Genomic DNA, 15784 nt, shown 5'->3' on the forward strand with positions numbered 1-15784 from the left:
AAAAAGAAAGTTTGAGACAAAGAGAGAGGCACAGAGGGAAAATGATCTGAAGACACATAGGGAGAAGATGAACACGTGACTGGAGTGATGTATTAGGCTGGCCATAATGTTCATTTGGATTTTTCAGCTGTTACAGAAAAACATGAATAAATTTTGTGGCCAACCCAATATCTACAACCCAGGGAATGTCAAGGAATGTTTGCAAACACCAAATGCTGGAAGAGGCAAGGAATCTCCTCACTTGGAAATTTCACAGAAAGCATGGCCCTACTGACACCTTAATTTCAGAGGTCTAGGCTCCAGAACTATGAGAAAATAAATATCTATTGTTTTAATCTACCAACTGTACCTTACTTTGTTACATCAGCTCTATCAAACTAATTTATATACATAAGCATAAAATAAAAATGAACCACATATATGTGTATATATATATACTTCTAACATTGTAATATTTATATATACGTGTATAATTTCTAACACTTATCTTCTTGCTAATCATGATTTAAAGACCATTGAGGGAGTAGCTTTACGTGCAGTGCGGCGGCAATGGCAGCGCGCATCTTCCTCCTCTTCCTTCCGCAGGGCCAGAGTCCCTGAGGAAGTCCAGCTGCACTTAAGTCTGGCCTGTGCAAACTGTCTCCACAATGCCCCCCAAGAAACAGGCTCAGGCTGGGGGCAGCAAAAAAACGGAGCAGAAAACGAAGGAGAAGATTATCGAAGACAAAACTTTTGGTCTGAAGAATAAGAAAGGAGCAAAGCAACAGAAGTTTATCAAGGCTGTCACTCATCAAGTTAAATTTGGTCAACAGAATCCACGTCAGGTAGCACAAAGTGAAGCTGAAAAGAAGTTGAAGAAAGATGACAAGAAGAAAGCATTGCAAGAGCTAAATGAGTTGTTCAAACCTGTAGTTGCTGCTCAAAAAATAAGTAAAGGTGCAGATCCCAAATCCATAGTATGTGCATTCTTCAAGCAAGGACAGTGTACTAAAGGAGATAAGTGTAAGTTCTCTCATGACTTGACTGGAGAAAAAATGTGAAAAGCAAAGTGTTTACATTGATGCAAGAGATGAAGAACTTGAAAATGATACTATGGATAATTGGGATGAGAAAAAACTGGAAGAAGTTGTGAATAAGAAGCACGGTGAGGCGGAAAAGAAAAAAACAAAAACTCAAATAGTGTGCAAGCATTTCCTTGAAGCTATTGAAAACAACAAATATGGCTGGTTTGAGGTATGTCCTGGAGGGAGTGATATTTGCATGTATTGTCATGTACCGCCTCCTGGATTTGTCTTGAAAAAAGATAAAAAGAAAGAAGAGAAAGAAGATGAAATTTCATTAGAAGATCTAATTGAAAGAGAGCGTTCTTCCCTAGGTCCAAATGTTACCAAAATCACTCTAAAATCTTTTCTTGCATGGAAGAAAAGAAAAAGACAAGAAAAGATTGACACACTGATATATAGAACAGTCTTGTGGCCTCTGTGGGAGAGGGAGAGGGTGGGATGATTTGGGAGAATGGCATTGAAACATGTATAATATCATATATGAAACAAGTCGCCAGTCCAGGTTTGATGCAAGATACTGGATGCTTGGGGCTAGTGCACTGGGATGACTCAGAGGGATGGTACGGGGAGGGAAGAGGGAGGAGGGTTCAGGAAGGGGAACACATGTATACCTGTAGTGGATTCATGTTGATATATGGCAAAACCAATACAATATTTTAAAGTTAAAAAATTAAATAAAATAAAAAGAAAAGATTGATAAACTTGAGCAAGATACAGAAAGAAGGAAAGCAGATTTTAAAGCTGGGAAAGCATTAGTGATCAGTGGTCGTGAGGTGTTTGAATTTCGCCCTGAACTAGTTGATGATGATGATGAGGAAGCAGATGATACCCATGACACCCAGGGAAGAGGTGGTGATGAGGTTGATGATTCAGTGAGTGTAAATGACATAGATTTAAGCCTGTACATTCCAAGAGATGTAGGTGAGACAGGTATTACTGTAGCCAGTCTTGAAAGATTCAGCACATATACTTCAGAAAAGGATTGAAACAAATTAAGTGAAGCTTCCGGAGGTAGGGCTGAAAATGGTGAGAGAAGTGATCTGGAAGAGGACAAGAAAGGGGGAAGACAGCAAAATGGAGCCATCGATGCTGTTCCTGTTGATGAAAATCTGTTTACTGGGGAAGATTTGGATGAACTAGAAGAATTAAACACACTTGATTTAGAAGAATGACACCAAACAAGTCAATGAAAAAATTGAGCCAGCTCAGCAGGAGTTGAAATTGACTACATTAATTTTTTTCCACCTAGAACTCTTCAACAGGATGTTTGTTTCCCATGCTGATTCTGGAGGGCTTAGTTCCTCCAAAAAAGGAATATTCTCCCTACATCTTGTTTTGTGACTTTGGCTACATCTCATAGTAAGTTCAGAGTAGTTCATGATAAATTAAAGATAAATGGTCATTGCAGGAAATGATTGATTGTTGTTATTGTCCACTCAAGTAGGAAGTGTAAACTACTTTTCCAGCTTTTGATTTTCACTGGGCATGTGTTGTTACAAGGACAACATAAATTTAAATTACCCTTCATTTAATGCAATTTTTAATGAGTGATTCTATTTCCTTTGTATTTATATGTTTAAAAGACTGCCTAAGATACGAGCCTGTACTTCATCAAGGAAACTGCATATGCAGGTTCATTATTGTATATCTTTGGACAATTAGATGGTCATTTAAAATGAAATTTCATTAATCTGAAAAGATCAACTGCAATGCCCTGTGTTAAACTGTTTGAAACTACTCCCTTTTCTTTTTTGCCAATAAAGTTGTAAATAAAAACAGTGATGCAATAAAAAAAAAAAGACCATTGAGATTGAAATGGTAATTCACATTCAAAACAAATCCAAAGCAGCCCTTTGGCAGTTACAGAAATCTATTGTAAAGATGAAAATTAAAGCTTCCCACTTGGTTTTAAATATCTTTGTATTAATATGTTCAGTAACTTGAATATTAATATGTGAAAAAACTAAAACTACAATATAAAAGTCCTTTAAAGTATGAATGATGCAAATTATTTTACATAAAAAAATATTTGAAGCAGATAAACAGTGATACATTCTCCAGAAATGCATGGCTTGAATATTCCACAAAAATATTCATTTCAATTTTGAAAAACTTTATATAAAGAACTAGACAAATCAGCTAACAATGAAAAAAAAATATTCTGCAAATTTTACAATTTCACAAGAATGGTCTGGAAAGTAGAGCTTTCCAAGAACCACATTCTATCTATTTTTATGCCCAAGAAATATGTGAAATTCAAATGCAGCTGGAAATAATAAAAAGAAATCAGCGTTTTAAAGATTATGAAAAGATTTTATACAATAATTCCCTTGGCTTTTTTTTATTTGTTAATTAAATAAACATGATTATACAACTTTTTCATCAATAGCTCTGCTAGGAGTTAGGAGTACAATGTAAAAACAAAGCAACAGAGGAGGAGCCAAGATGGCGGAGGAGTAGGACGGGAAGAACACTTTCTCCCCCACAAATTCATCAAAAGAGCATTTAAACGTCGAGTAAATTCCACAAAACAACTTCTGAATGCCGGCAGAGGACGTCAGGCACCCAGAAAAGCAACCCAACTCTTCGAAAGGAGAGAGAAGAAATACAGCTCCACCCACCAGAACACCGACACAAGCTTCCCTAACCAGGAAACCTTGACAAGCCACCTGTACAAACCCACACACAGTGAGGAAACGCCACAATAAAGAGAACTCCACAAACTGCCAGAATACAGAAAGGACACCCCAAACTCAGCAATTTAAACAAGATGAAGAGACAGAGGAATACTCAGCAGATAAAGGAACAGGATAAATGCCCACCAAACCAAACAAAAGAGGAAGAGATAGGGAATCTACCTGATAAAGAATTCCGAATAATGATAGTGAAATTGATCCAAAATCTTGAAACTAAAATGGAATCACAGATAAATAGCCTGGAGACAAGGATTGAGAAGATGCAAGAAAGGTTTAACAAGGACCTAGAAGAAATAAAAAAGAGTCAATATATAATGAATAATGCAATAAGTGAAATTAAAAACACTCTGGAGGCAACAAATAGTAGAATAACAGAGGCAGAAGACAGGATTAGTGAATTAGAAGATAGAATGGTAGAAATAAATGAATCAGAGAGGATAAAAGAAAAATGAATTAAAAGAAATGAGGACAATCTCAGAGACCTCCGGGACAATATTAAACGCTACATCATTCGAATCATAGGGGTTCCAGAAGAAGAAGACAAAAAGAAAGACCACGAGAAAATACTTGAGGAGATAATAGTGGAAAACTTCCCTAAAATGGGGAAGGAAATACTCACCCAAGTACAAGAAACCCAGAGAGTCCCAAACAGGATAAACCCAAGGCAAAACACCCCAAGACACATATTAATCAAATTAACAAAGATGAAACACAAAGAACAAATATTAAAAGCAGCAAGGGAAAAACAACAAATAACACACAGGTGAATTCCCATAAGGATAACAGCTGATCTTTCAATAGAAACTCTTCAAGCCAGGAGGGAATGGCAAGACATACTTAAAATGATGAAAAAAAATAACCTACAGCCCAGATTATTGTACCCAGCAAGGATCTCATTTAAGTATGAAGGAGAAATCAAAAGCTTTTCAGACAAGCCAAAGCTGAGAGAATTCTGCACCACCAAACCAGCTCTCCAACAAATACTAAAGGATATTCTCTAGACAGGAAACACAAAAACGGTGTATAAACTCGAACCCAAAACAATAAAGTAAATGGCAACGGGATCATACTTATCAGTAATTACCTTAAACGTAAATGGGTTGAATGCCCCAACCAAAAGACAAAGACTGGCTGAATGGATACAAAAACAAGACCCCTACATATGTTGTCTACAAGAGACCCACCTCACAACAGGGGACACATACAGACTGAAAGTGAAGGGCTGGAAAAAGATTTTCCATGCAAATAGGGACCAAAAGAAAGCAGGAGTAGCAATACTCATATCAGATAAAATAGACTTTAAAACAAAGGCTGTGAAAAGAGACAAAGAAGGTCACTACATAATGATCAAAGGATCAATCCAAGAAGAAAATATAACAATTATAAATATATATGCACCCAACACGGGAGCACCACAGTATGTAAGACAAATGCTAACAAGTATGAAAGGAGAAATTAACAATAACACAATAATAGTGGGAGACTTTAATACCCCACTCACACCTATGGATAGATCAACTAAACAGAAAATGAACAAGGAAACACAAACTTTAAACGATACAATAGACCAGTTAGACCTAATTGATATCTATAGGACATTTCATCCCAAAACAATGAATTTCACCTTTTTCTCAAGTGCACATGGAACCTTCTCCAGGATAGATCACATCCTGGGCCATAAAGCTAGCTTGGTAAATTCAAAAAAATAGAAATCATTCCAAGCATCTTTTCTGACCACAATGCAGTAAGATTAGATCTCAATTACAGGAGAAAAACTATTAAAAATTCCAGCATATGGAGGCTGAACAACACACTGCTGAATAACCAACAAATCACAGAAGAAATCAAAAAAGAAATCAAAATTTGCATAGAAACGAATGAAAATGAAAACACAACAACCCAAAACCTGTGGGACACGGTAAAAGCAGTCCTAAGGGGAAAGTTCATAGCAATACAGGCACACCTCAAGAAACAAGAAAAAAGTCAAATAAATAACCTAACTCTACACCTAAAGCAACTAGAAAAGGAAGAAATGAAGAACCCCAGGGTTAGTAGAAGGAAAGAAATCTTAAAAATTAGAGCAGAAATAAATGCAAAAGAAACAAAAGAGACCATAGCAAAAATCAACAAAACCAAAAGCTGGTTCTTTGAAAGGATAAATAAAATTGACAAACCATTAGCCAGACTCATCAAGAAACAAAGGGAGAAAAATCAAATCAACAAAATTAGAAACGAAAATGGAGAGATCACAACAGACAACACAGAAATACAAAGGATCATAAGAGACTACTATCAACAATTATATGGCAATAAAATGGACAACATGGAAGAAATGGACAAATTCTTAGAAAATTACAACTTTCCAAAACTGGACCAGGAAGAAATAGAAAATCTTAACAGACCCATCACAAGCATGGAAATTGAAACTGTAATCAAAAATCTTCCAGAAAACAAAAGCCCCGGTCCAGACGGCTTCACAGCTGAATTCTACCAAAAATTTAGAGAAGAGCTAACACCTATCCTGCTCAAACTCTTCCAGAAAATTGCAGAGGAAGGTAAACTTCCAAACTCATTCTATGAGGCCACCATCACCCTAATACCAAAACCTGACAAAGATCCCACAAAAAAAGAAAACTACAGGCCAATATCACTGATGAACATAGATGCAAAAATCCTTAACAAAATTCTAGCAATCAGAATCCAACAACACATTAAAAAGATCATACACCATGACCAAGTGGGCTTTATCCCAGGGATGCAAGGATTCTTCAATATCCGCAAATCAATCAATGTAATACACCACATTAACAAATTGAAAAATAAAAACCATATGATTATCTCAATAGATGCAGAAAAAGCCTTTGACAAAATTCAGCATCCATTTATGATAAAAACTCTCCAGAAAGCAGGAATAGAAGGAACATACCTCAACATAATAAAAGCTATATATGACAAACCCAGAGCAAACATTATCCTCAATGGTGAAAAATTGAAAGCATTTCCTCTAAAGTCAGGAACAAGACAAGGGTGCCCACTTTCACCATTACTATTCAACATAGTTTTGGAAGTTTTGGCCACAGCAATCAGAGCAGAAAAAGAAATAAAAGGAATCCAAATTGGAAAAGAAGAAGTAAAACTCTCACTATTTGCAGATGACATGATCCTCTACATAGAAAACCCTAAGGATTCCACCAGAAAATTACTAGAAATAATCAATGACTATAGTAAAGTTGCAGGATATAAAATCAACACACAGAAATCCCTTGCATTCCTATACACTAATAATGAGAAAACAGAAAGAGAAATTAAGGAAACAATTCCATTCACCATTGCAACAGAAAGAATAAAATACTTAGGAATATATCTACCTAAAGAAACTAAAGACCTATATATAGAAAACTATAAAACAGTGGTGAAAGAAATCAAAGAGGACACTAATAGATGGAGAAATATACCATGTTCATGGATTGGAAGAATCAATATAGTGAAAATTAGTATACTACCCAAAGCAATTTATAGATTCAATGCAATCCCTATCAAGCTACCAACAGTATTCTTCACAGAGCTAGAACAAATAATTTCACAATTTGTATGGAAATACAAAAAAACCTCGAATAGCCAAAGCGATCTTGAGAAAGAAGAATGGAACTGGAGGAATCAACCTACCTGACTTCAGGCTCTACTACAAAGCCACAGTTATCAAGACAGTATGGTACTGGCACAAAGACAGAAATATTGATCAATGGAATAAAATAGAAAGCCCAGAGATAAATCCACGCACATATGGACACCTTATCTTTGACAAAGGAGGCAAGAATATACAATGGATTAAAGACAATCTCTTTAACAAGTGGTGCTGGGAAATCTGGTCAACCACTTGTAAAAGAATGAAACTGGACCACTTTCTAACACCATACACAAAAATAAACTCAAAATGGATTAAAGATCTAAACGTAAGACCAGAAACTATAAAACTCCTAGAGGAGAACATAGGCAAAACACTTTCCGACATACATCACAGCAGGATCCTCTATGACCCACCTCCCAGAATATTGGAAATAAAAGCAAAAGTAAACAAATGGGACCTAATTAACCTTAAAAGCTTCTGCACATCAAAGGAAACTATTAGCAAGGTGAAAAGACAGCCTTCAGAATGGGAGAAAATAATAGCAAATGAAGCAACCGACAAACAACTAATCTCAAAAATATACAAGCAACTCCTACAGCTCAACTCCAGAAAAATAAACGACCCAATCAAAAAATGGGCCAAAGAACTAAATAGACATTTCTCCAAAGAAGACATACAGATGGCTAACAAACACATGAAAAGATGCTCAACATCACTCATTATCAGAGAAATGCAAATCAAAACCACTATGAGGTACCATTTCACACCAGTCAGAATGGCTGCGATCCAAAAGTCTACAAATAATAAATGCTGGAGAGGGTGTGGAGAAAAGGGAACCCTCTTACACTGTTGGTGGGAATGCAAACTAGTACAGCCACTATGGAGAACAGTGTGGAGATTCCTTAAAAAACTGGAAATAGAACTGCCTTATGATCCAGCAGCCCCACTGCTGGGCATACACACTGAGGAAACCAGAAGGGAAAGAGACACGTGTACCCCAATGTTCATCGCAGCACTGTTTATAATAGCCAAGACATGGAAGCAACCTAGATGTCCATCAGCAGATGAATGGATAAGAAAGCTGTGGTACATATACACAATGGAGTATTACTCAGCCATTAAAAAGAATACATTTGAATCAGTTCTAATGAGGTGGATGAAACTGGAGCCTATTATACAGAGTGAAGTAAGCCAGAAGGAAAAACATAAATACAGTATACTAACGCATATATATGGAATTTAGAAAGAGGGTAACAATAACCCGGTGTACGAGACAGCAAAAGAGACACTGATGTATAGAACAGTCTTATGGACTCTGTGGGAGAGGGAGAGGGTGGGAAGATTTGGGAGAATGGCAATGAAACATGTAAAATATCATGTAGGAAACGAGTTGCCAGTCCAGGTTCGATGCACGATGCTGGATGCTTGGGGCTGGTGCACTAGGACGGCCCAGAGGGAGGGTATGGGGAGGGAGGAGGGAGGAGGGTTCGGGATGGGGAACACATGTATACCTGTGGCGGATTCATTTTGACATTTGGCAAAACTAATACAATTATGTAAAGTTTAAAAATAAAATAAAATTAATTAAGAAAAAAAAAAAATAAATGTAGTTCACTTAAAAAAAAAAAATAAAAAAAAAAAAATAAAATAAAATTAAAAACAAACAAACAAACAAAGCAACAACTACAAAAATTAAAAAAAAAAAAACAAAACACTGTACAATTGCTTAAGCAAGCTTCAGAAGCTTCAGCCTCCATAATTTTGTTGGGTAGTCAAGAATGATCTGTGAAACCCTTGATATATACACTAGTTTACCTGGAATAGTGAGTCAAGGACCTTCAATCTGGCATTAAATGATTTTATTTTCTTTCACGAGGGGAAAAAATATCTAGTTATGGGTAAAACAAACCAAAAAAGCCATAGCACATTAAGTTCATTGTTCATCAAAATAATTAATACTCACTAAATGACTAATTTAGGAAGCTTATTTCAAGGCTAAACATGTAATCAGTAATTAAAATTAACATTATGGACTCAGTATGAGATGAACTTCATCAGTTGATTAGTCTTCAATGTTCACTACTGAGTTGCTATTTTGTAATAGTTTTTAAATGAAGAAATTGAAGTAGTAGGGATTAAGTAAATTTCCCAAACTCATATGTTATTTAAATGAAGATCCAGAATTTGCTTCCAGATCTCCTCTCTATCACCTGCCATGAGATTACCATGTTAATAAAATAATACCATAGTCAATAGGTGCACTGGAGAAGGAAATGGCAACCCGCTCCAGTATTCTTGCCTGGGGAATCCCATAGCCAGAGGAACCCGGTGGACTACAGTCCATGGGGACACAAAAGAGTTGAACACAACAGCAACTAAACAACAGGAGAAAAGAACTTCGTTTTTATTACTCACGGGCAGATTTGTGAACAAAAATGATGTTTCAGAGCTGTTCTTATCGGTTTTGTTTCAATTTTCTTGCCATTTATTATTGCTTAGATTTACTATGCAATTACTCTGGTTTAGTTGCATAGATATTGTTTCGTTTTAGATAACATTTTTCCATTATCTCTTTGTAAATGATTGTACACTAATTTCAATTTTCTCTGATCCTTTCAGTTGTTTACATTCGTTTCTGGATTAAATTTGTTGTGATTATTGTCTATGTCACATATTATTAGTTTTCTGTGTACCAACAAATATGAAGGAGAAATTTTGCATTTGTATTTGAAGATAACTTTGAAGATGCTATTTATCCTCTGGTTGTTTTATAATTACATTTCCCATATCACCTAAATTCCCACAGTTCTGAGCAAGTTCCAAATGGCAGCTTGGAGGCTACAGACACCACAGGGCTGACAGAACTATGTCCCAAAGACAGTGGGTATGTGGTCTAGCTCCCAGCTGGGGGCAATCCCTGCACTTTCCACAACTCTGTCTTTTTCAAGGTGGGAACTCCATTGTACTCCATTGCTTCTATCAATGGTCCTGGGGTAATTTTATGGTTCTTCCCTCCTTACTTGTCCTTAGAGCTACTGTGGTTAATGAAGAACATTATCTTGCTCTTGACATATTTAGATGGAAATATATATAACATATGTGTGTATGTGTGTGTATGTGTGTTACTCAGTCATGACTGACTCTTTGCGACCACATAGACTATAGCCCCTCAGTCTCCTCTGCCCTTGGAATTCTCCAGGCAAGAATACTGGAGTGGGTTGCCATTTCCTCCTCCAGGGGATCTTTCTGACCCAGAGATCGAATCTGTTTCTCCTGCATGGTAAGCATATTCGTTACCATCTGAGCCACCAGGGAAACCCCATAATATAAATAGTGCTTGTTAAATATGTATATATCTGAAGTTACATGTTGGTAACTGTTGGTAAAATGTTTTCATACATTTTATCATTTATTTGTCACAAAAAATAATTATTTGTAGATGAAAATAATTAAGGTCTTGAGACATTAAATAAATTCCCCAGTAACATCCTTTGAATAAGGGACAATGCTAGAATTTTATGCTTCTCCTTCATGACTTTCTTGGTTTGGCTCAAATTTTAAGGTAATTAAATGGGAATAAGGATTATTTATGTTGTTTTTCACTTTCAGTCACTAAGTTGTGTTGAACTCTTTGTGATTCCAAGGACTGCAGGACTCCAGGCTTTCCTGTCTTTCACTATCTCCCAAAGTTTTCACAAACTTGTGTCGACTGAGTTGGTGATGCCATCCAACCATCTCATCCTCTGTTACCTACTTCTCATGCCCTCAATCTTTCCCAGCATCAGGGGTCTTTTCCAATGAGTCAGCACATTAGCATATTAAAGTGTAATCAAAATTTAATTATTACTTGTAGAAGAAATACATCATAAGTCAACTATCAGTGATAACAATCATAGTCATATGACTGTCATATGACAAGTATTCCTCTATGGCAGTAAATTGATTAGCCTGAGACAGAGACCCTGATGATCTTCCATATGACTGAGCAGTGCAATCTATTAGCAAGAAATAAACCAGGAAAAATGTCCACCAGCACTTCACAGCCCCAAAACTCTATACTTTACATTCAGCTACTTCTTTTCAGGTTTCTAAAAATTGTTTCACAGTAATTTTCCAAATGTAGGACAATGAAAGAAAAAATTGTGTGTGTAGATACATGTATGTATGTATTTGACTTCTCAAAGATGTCATGAGGCAAAAAAAAAAAAAAAAATCATAAAGCAATTGCCCAGACACCAAACTAGACATGCAGAGTCACACCTACTCAAATCGGAACAAATCTCTTCCTTTGGCTGGTAATACAACAAGGTCTCCCAAGAAAAATTGCAAGACACTTTTTTTTATGGTTATTCCTGGACAGAAAACAAATTTTCTAAGAATAATGATTTCTTTGAGAATTTGATAGGTGTCTATTACAAAAATTTCAAGGAAGAGACTAGCCAAGAAATGAATTCTTATACACATAAGCACACATATATATGCATTGAATTCAACCACGTGAATTAACCTTAGTTACTATGTGATGGAGACATTTACATAAGTCATTCTATGGATGAAAATATATATAAGGACATGAGTGGATGAATGTCTGGGTAGATATAGAGATAGAAGGGGAAGGAGAGAAAGAATATATGTACATTTTTAACATGTAGGAATATATGAATAAATGCAAAATAACATTAATGCTATTTTTAATAAAGATCTTAAAATTACTGAAATATAAAATGCAGATATTAAAACCAACAGGAATTTTTGAAGTTCAGATAAATGCCTCTTCACCAAAGGACACACCATGTTGCTTCAGTTAAAGATACTTGTTTCCACATTCTAAACTCTGAAATCAGAATGACTCTTATAGTTAAGGAAGTTTTAATACTATGCAGAGTTTATCTGGGGCTTCCAAGGTGACTCAATGGTAAAGAATCTACCTGCCAATGCAGGAGGCACTGGAGACAGGGATTCAATCCCTGGGTCAGGAAGATACCATAGAGAAAGAAATGGCAATTCACTCCAATATTCTTTCCTGGAAAATCTCATGGTTAGAGGAAGCTGGAAGGTTATAGTCCATGGGGTTGCAGAGTTGGACATGAATGAGTGACTGAGCATGCATGCATAGTGTATTTGTATCATTTATTTTTCTTCATAAGCACTGCATAAAACAGGGGTACACCTTACAATTAACTGTTTACTAACTGATGCTGAAGCTGAAACTCCAATACTTTGGCCACCTCATGCAAAGAGTTGACTCACTGGAAAAGATCCTGATGCTGGGAGGGATTGGGGGCAGGAAGAGAAGGGGACGACAGAGGATGAGATGGCTGGACAGCATCACCGACTCAATGGACATGAGTTTCAGTGAACTGTGGGAGTTGATGATGGACAGGGAGGCCTTGTGTGCTGTGTTTCATGGGGTCGCAAAGAGTCGAACATGACTGAGCAACTGAAATGAACTGAACTGAAGTGAATGTTAATGAAACAATTAACATTAGTATATAACACTGATCATTTGCTGTAACACTGGTTACAGCAAACGCACTTTCAACAACAGAAGAGACAACTCTACACATGGACATCACCAGATAGTCAATAGCAAAATCAAGATTGATTATATTCCTTGCAGCTGCAGATGGAGAAGCTCTATATAGTCAGAAAAAAACAAGACCAGGAGCTAACTGTGGCTCAGATCATGAGTGCCTTATTGCAAAATTCAGACTTCAATTGAAGAATGTAGGGAAAACCACTAGACCATTCAGATATGACCTAAGTCAAATCCCTGACAATTATACAATGGAAGTGACAAATTGATTTAAAGGATTAGATCTGACAGATAGAGTACCTGAAGAACTATGGATGGAGGTTCGTGACATTGTACAGGAGGCAGGTATCAAGACCATCCCCAAGAAAAACAAATGCAAAAATGCAAAATGGTTGTCTGACAAGGCTTTACGAATAGCTGAGAAAAGAAGAGAAGCTAATGACAAAATAGAAAAGGAAAAATATACCCACCTGAATGCAGAGTTCCAAAGAGTAGCAAGGAGAGATAAGAAAGCCTTCCTTAGTGATCAGTGCAAAGAAATAGAGGAGAACAATAGAATGGGAAAGACTAGACATCTCAAGAAACTTAGAGATAACAAGGGAACATTTCATGCAAAGATGGACACAATAAAGAACAAAATGGTATGAATCTAACAGAAGCAGAAGATATTAAGAAGAGGTGGCAAGAATACACAGAAGAACTATACAAAAAATATCTTCACTACCCAGATAACCATGATGGTGTCTGTGATCAATCACTTAGAGCCAGACATGCTGGAAGGCAAAGTCAAGTAGGCCTTAGGAAGCATCACTATGAACAAAGATAGTGGAGGTGATTGAATTCCAGCTGAGCTATTTCAAATCCTAAAAGATGATGCTGTGAAAGTGCTGTACTCAGTATGTCAGCAAAGTTGAAAAACTCAGTAGTGTTGACAGGACTGGAAAAGGTCAGTTTTATTTCCAATCCCAAAGAAAGGCAATACCAATGAATGTTCAAACTACCCCACAATTGCACCCATCTCACATGCTAGCAAAATAATGCTTAAAATTCTCCAAGCCAGGCTTCAACAGTACATGAACTGAGAACTTCCAGATGTTCAAGATGGATTTAGAAAAGGCAGAAACAAGAGAGTAAAGTGCCAACATCCATTGCATCATTAGATAGGCAAGAAAGTTCCAGAAAAAAACATCTGCTTCTGCTTTATTGACTATGCCAAAGCCTTTGACTGCATGGATCACAAAAAAACTGTGGAAAATTCTTCAAGAGATGAGAATATCAGACCACATTACCTGATTCTTGAGAAAAGCAGCAGTTCGTACCAGACATGGAACAATGGACTGGTTCCAAATTGGGAATGGAGTATGTAAAAGATGTATATTATTACACTGATTATTTAACTTATATGTAGAGTACATCATGCAAAATGCTGGGCTGGATGAAGCACAAGCTGGAATCAAGATTGCCGGGAGAAATATCAATAAGCTCAGATATGCAGATGACACTACCCTTATGGCAGAAAGCAAAGAACTAAAGAGCCTCTTGATGAAAGTAAAAGAAGATAGTGAAAAAGTTGGCTTAAAACTCAACATTCAAAAAACTAAGATCATGGCATCTGGTCCCATCACTTCATGGCAGATAGATCGGGAAACAATGGAAACTAGTAGATTTTATTTTCTTAGGCTCCAAAATCACTGCAGATGGTTAACTGCAGCCATGAAATTAAAAGATGCTTGCTCCTTGGAAGAAAAGCTATAACCAAGCTAGACAGCATATTAAAAAGCAGGGATAATACTTTGCCAACAAAGGTCCATCTAGTCAAAGCTATGGTTTTTTCCAGTAGTCATGTATGGATGTGACAGCTGGACCCTAAAGAAAGCTGAGCACCAAAGAATTGATGCTTCTGAACTGTGGTGTTGGAGAAGACTCTTGAGAGTCCCTTGGACTGCAAGGAGATGGAACCAGTGCATCCTAAAGGAAATCAGTCCTGAATATTCATTGGAAGAACTGATGCTGAAGCTGAAACTCCAATACTTTGGCCACCTGATGCAAAGAACTGACTCATTGGAAAAGACCCTGATGCTGGGAAAGATTGAAGGAGGGAGGAAAAGGGGACAACAGAGGATGAAATGATTGGATGGCTTCACCAACTCAATGGTCATGAGTTTGAGCAAGTTCCAGGTATTGGTGATGGACAGGGAAGCCTGGCGAGCTGTAGTCCAGGGGGTCACAAAGAGTCGGATACAACTGAGTGACTGAACTGAACTGAATGCTAATGAAATCTAACATCAATTATCATGAGATTTTTCTGGAGCTAAGAAAAGGTATTATTATGAAAAATGTCACAATCTTTTCTGACTTTTATTTTAAGCCCTATTTTGTGATCATTCCCCTGTTGTGATAAATGGAGAAATGTTTGCATTTATATTTCTTTTGATGTTTCCTAATTTCAAAACTTTATCTTTTTATTTTACTGTCATTACTTATAGCATTTACCTGTTATTATATAAAAATGCATCTTACAATTATTTATCTTTAGTTATCTACATTAAAATATTTAAATATTTCCCATCTGTTACATTATTTTATTTCTAGTTTCAATATTCACTGTCAAGAGTCCTCTGAAATCTTGTAAAATTGAGAGACTCAATCTTTGACTTTATATTTGAAGAATACTTGTGTTAAGCAAAAAACTCTTTGGACATATTTTCCTCAGACGTTTGTAGAAACTTCTCTACTCTTTTATAGTTAAAAGCTATTTTAGAAAACTCTGAGCCATGCTCATGTTTTCCTCAATATTTGGATTCCTTCTAATCTAAGCAGCATCTGGCTTTTTTTGGTAGGTCTGTTTCATAATTTTCAC

The 15784-nt window shown here is 36.5% G+C and overlaps 1 pseudogene; it reads left to right on the forward strand.

Moving 5' to 3' along the window:
• The first annotated feature begins 647 nt into the window (after nucleotides 1–647).
• On the forward strand, nucleotides 648–2243 carry LOC113878950 (annotated as a pseudogene).
• Nucleotides 2244–15784: the final 13541 nt, after the last annotated feature.

Source organism: Bos indicus x Bos taurus, chromosome 20 (genome assembly GCF_003369695.1).
Source record: "Bos indicus x Bos taurus breed Angus x Brahman F1 hybrid chromosome 20, Bos_hybrid_MaternalHap_v2.0, whole genome shotgun sequence".
In the NCBI taxonomy this organism is placed as follows: Eukaryota; Metazoa; Chordata; class Mammalia; order Artiodactyla; family Bovidae; genus Bos; species Bos indicus x Bos taurus.